We start from the raw sequence: 4,983 nt of genomic DNA, 5'->3' as shown, positions 1-4,983 counted from the left end.
CTGCTTCTATGTCTCCATTGTCTGATGGAGAACAAAAGTGCAATGACTGCAAACTTTTCTCAATTGCAGCTTTGATATGATGACGTAGATCAGCACTGAGGCATTTGCAAAGGTCAGTTCAGTGCAGAGAAAGAACAACACTGCTGTGGACAACATCTCCACTGATTACCAGAGAGAAACAAGCCTCCCTCATGTCCTTGAAGCTTGTTCAAGGAACATTGAGTGGGTTTGTTGCGTTCCACTCTGTCAGTCTGGGACAACAATGCCTTCTTTTTAGTCCCAAAGGACAAAAGCGAGATCATCCGTTCCCTTTTCTCTTCAGGACTGAATGCATCATGGTGGGTTATGCCACAAGCACACTCAACAACACAAGCTAGAAAAACTCTAGTTGCTGACACTGTTTTTACTGTCATGCAGCTAATTATGATCAGTATTGATGCTTTCTAGGATGACATGAGACGCTTCACCTTCCACATAACAGCTGAACTCGTTCATCAGCCTGCTTGACAGATGATCACAGAGCTTTGAGGCATCCAACAGCAGCAGAGAAGTCTTGTTTTTGCAATCATAAGAATGCAAAAAGAAACAGGCATTTTGTAAAACAGGGTTAAGGTGCAGGGCAACGACGAGCTGGTGCTCGAGCAGATGCAGATACGTGGACAAAGAACATTTTTTCACAGCTCATGTCTCAGTGTTTCTGTTTATCACTTGCTGCTAAATGAAGTGGAGCGTCCAGTTCAGACAGTTTTCTCTCACAAACAAATAAGGAGAGTTCAAGAACATTAAAGATGGACCTTAAATCAAATGGGTGTCCCAACACATGAATGCTACTATTGCTGGTAAATGTGCGATTTGTTTGTTAATTCTCTTCTGTATGAAAGCTTAACAAGGCTAATTCATGTACTGCTGCATTTACAGCTGGTTCTGCTTGAGTCTAAAAATAAAGCATGAATAAACAGAAATAATAAAAATTGGCTGCTGCATGCGGGAGCCTTGCGTAACACTTCAGTGGCATCATTTAAGAGACCACTTGGGTGAGGGTGAAAGGGGACTATGGGTACATGTGTGTGTGTGTGTTTGATCTTTTTTGATATAAATTGTTTTATTATGTAAAGCACTTTGTATTGTTTTTAAGCATGAAAAGTGCTATACAAATAAAGCTTGATTTGATTTGACTACTTAATGCTCAGTTATAAAGTTCATGGTTGTAATTTAGGAGGAGCTTCTCCTCTTGAAAGACTCAGTGTGCTCTGTTGTGGACTGATTGTGTAACTGTGCAGACCTCTTGCATGTATTAAAGACTGAATAACACGCTGAAGTGATCTGTAATTACATTATCCTGCAGTCTAAACCAAACCAGGGCTTCTGACCTGACCAGCATGTTTCTGTATTGGTGCGACTGGATCCTCCTCATGATGGTGCATTAGCTGTCCGATACGTAAACAACATTTGTAAAGTTTGATGCAAAGCTTGTGGCATGTGACCTGCAGGTATGACATGAATTTCTAGAGCTCAACCTGCTTTGCAAATGGGACAGACGTGCTCCTCACGTCTGTTTGCTGTGTGTAAGTGACTGCTGCTCTAGTTATGCAAGCCCTGAAGCCATGCCAAATTAACCAGCCTGTCTGCGGGAGCTGCTTGGAAGTGGAACAACACTGAATAGAGTTTGGATTAATTAGAGCAAACTATCTTCTCCTTCCATCCATCCGGATGTCTGGGGCGTTTTTTACCTGCAGGCTCCATTCAACCACCAAATGAAACTGGTTTTCAGCTTGACAGACGTCTTCAGGCTCCCTTAGAAGCTTAAAAGCAAGTGGAACAAAGCCGTCAGGAAGCTAGCCTGCATGGTGAAGGCTGCAATGAAAAGGAGCAGAGAGGAATATCCAGCCTAACCCAAGTGCAGGACGTCACACCAACATCTCAGCACTTTGCAAACACAGTGATGCAATCACTGCCTAGCACATTAAAACTACATTTAATTCAAATTTCTCCTTTACAATATCCTGTGCTAATGTGCAAAAACCAAACTGATTTACTGCAGCCATTCGTCCCATTTCTAACCAAACATACCTGCACATATGGAAGCTCATGACTGACAGCGCAAACTCATAGACCCGGTGTGTTGGGATTTGGGGTTTTTTGCACCTTTAACTAGTAAAAGTAGCACAAAGGAGGGGCCTTAGGGTGCATTCCCATCAGGACAGTCCGTTGAACTCGGTCCGGTTGGGGACTGGGTCCAGCTGCAGGGGGGTGTATCCATGCGGACCGTGTTCACACTGCTCTTTGGTGAAACCAGCCGAACCATTAGAATAATATCTCCCCATTCCCACCAGAGGTGGCGCTGCACTAGTATTTAGCAGAAGAGAGGACCAGACCGACGTGAAGAAGAAAACTCTGTTTCCTCCACCTGCCAGTTAAACATGGAGACCAAACTATGGCTGTTTTGGGTTTTTATTGTGTCTTATGCAAGTATACTGCAGAAATCCACTGCAACAACGGACGCAGTATGAACACCAGACGAGGCAGAGGACCCTTAACGCCATCGCTATGGATTTACCCACAATGCAACGCTACGCCACATGCAGGAAGGGACTTGGTTTGTAGTCCGCTTCCTGGATTTGGTCCACTTGAAACAAACCGAGACCTGCGTTTGTAGGCTGACCGAGTCGCTTCTTTGGTCTGAATCAGAATCTGTTTGGCACGTTCACATTTCCCCAAACGCAGCGACTTTCCGAGCAAACGGACTCGGATCAGAAAGGCTGGTGTGGGTATGTCCTTAAAAGACAAATATAAGGAATCAAAAATAAAAACAAACATTCACACAAAGTAAATGAAGTTAAATCTAACTACTCACATACACTGTTTTATTAGGATTGCGAACTAAGATAATTTCTTTAAACATTGATTATCAAACAGTTCACAAATTTTCTTTCGTAAAAATGGAGATCCTCTGCTCGGCCATGTTCCACAGAGACATATTGTCAGTATAAAAAATGTCCTTTACATGAAACACATCTGTTTTAACTGGTGTTTACTCTGATGCTGTGCACATCTGGCAACAGGAAAGGGATTATAAATTATAATGTAGGGAATGTAATGCTGTAAAGAAGATGCTCAGACACAGAGATGCAGCAAAGTTGTTAGAGAAACATTTTATTGAATCCTTTATTGAATCTCCTCCTGCTTGTAGTGGTCCATCTTCCTCATGACGCTCCTCAGGCAGCCTGTCTGAATCCACCTGCAAGCTCGCTTCAACTTTCAGGATCCTAGAGACCAGGTGGAGGACCGTCTTTCAGGATCCTAGAGACCAGGTGGAGGTCCGTCTTTCAGGATCCCAGAGACCAGGTGGAGGTCTGTGTTCCTAAAGGCTCTGGAAGGAGATGAAGTACGTCCACCGTCCTCCACAACATCTGCATGAGCAGCGGTGACCTTCTGGAGCCAGATGATGATGAAGATGTCAGGAGGGCAGCTGGGGAACAACCAGAAGGAGAACCAGCAGCATCTCCAGGAACCATCTGTGAGACTGATGAGAGGCAGAGGATGGTAATGATGTGTTACTCCCCAGATCATGACTGCATTTATATCTAAACAATAAATAATTTGGCGAATGGGAAACAAATTGTGTGTCTCTATATGATGAAGATCTACGATGAACTTCTCTTTACATTTTTCAAATATAATTAAATATTTTGTAATTAATTTATTACCATACACAAAACACACAAAACATTCAGTAAATATTACATGACACCAACTACAACGTAAACTAAACACACACACTCACTTGATCGATTTTCAATCAGGGACAGACGAGGTGGAGCCATGCAGAAGAAAGTTACACACCTCACACTTTGCATTCCAATAATCATACCAACTAAATTCACTACTATGTTTATTTTATATCTATATTTTCTCGTTCAGTCTCAGCAGTTCAGATCTGACGATACGATGCAGATTTACGGCATCAATGGTAACCATAGTAACCGACCGCTCTCTAAAAACTGGCGCTATATCGGTATTAATAGTTTACGGTATAAACACCACAATGCTTCATCTGGACGTTCAGCATGGATGAATGAACATACAGAACCTATAACATTCATCATTTATAACACATATAACCTGTATACGTCCACTACAGCGGATAAAAACTGCTAACAGTGTGCTAACCTACGGTGCTAACTACCGAGTCTGACAAATGGTCAGATCCATAACTGTCGTCAGGGATAGATTAGCAGGTTGCAGTATACATCACAATCATAACGGAATCATTTAATACTTACATTTACACAAATGAATCCCCGCCTGGACCGGCGTTAAACTCCGCCATTATTTACCTGGTAAACTGATGGAAAGTCCATCCTCTTCCGCTACGTCAGCAAAATGGCGTCGATTTAGTGCGCGAAGTGTCCATCGTTCCACACTGTATTTATGGGCGGGGTTAGGGCAGCATCCGGGTACTTTCAGTGCACTGAGTTTTTTGCACAAAAGTCAGTGTAAACGCACTACGCACTGACACATAGTGCGCGAAGTCGTGTTAGTGCGCTGATTGAGACACAGCCACAGCCTTTAATGGATGATGCTTTTTGTACCAATTCATCCCAATCCCACAATGACTTTCAGTCTTGACTGTTTTTAATCGTCTTGTTTTGGCTCTGCGTGCAAAAACAGAAATATATTTGAGATTAAATACATTTGATGGGGAAAACACAGAATGAACTCCTGTCTGACAGAAATATAAAAAGTCCATCTTTTTCTAATGAACAATGATTTATTTGTAGTTGCATGTCCGGTTCGTATCTTGTTTATTTCTTTTGCTACAGCTTGTCATCAGAGACTCAATCAGCCTGCTGTTTGAGCATGTGCATTGAGTCCTGTTATTCTGTTCCCACCTGCCTCGCTGGCTTAGAATGCAGCCACTAAGACAAACCTGCAGGACACTTTGCACCTTTTCCTTTCCTGCATTGTTAGTTCTCTGTACCT

The 4,983-nt window shown here is 42.6% G+C and overlaps 1 long non-coding RNA gene across 1 annotated transcript; it reads right to left on the bottom strand.

Moving 5' to 3' along the window:
- Positions 1-3,137: 3,137 nt before the first annotated feature.
- On the bottom strand, positions 3,138-4,388 carry LOC306757570. Its single transcript, XR_013771356.1, has 2 exons — positions 4,284-4,388; positions 3,138-3,523 (listed from the first exon to the last, which is right to left on the bottom strand). It is a non-coding gene; the product is annotated as an uncharacterized lncRNA (long non-coding RNA).
- Positions 4,389-4,983: the final 595 nt, after the last annotated feature.

Source organism: Telmatherina bonti (genome assembly GCF_933228915.1).
Source record: "Telmatherina bonti genome assembly, chromosome: 6".
Classification (NCBI taxonomy): domain Eukaryota; kingdom Metazoa; phylum Chordata; class Actinopteri; order Atheriniformes; family Telmatherinidae; genus Telmatherina; species Telmatherina bonti.
The sequence above is the reverse complement of the archived record's forward strand: the minus strand, read 5'-3'. Positions and strand labels throughout refer to the sequence as shown.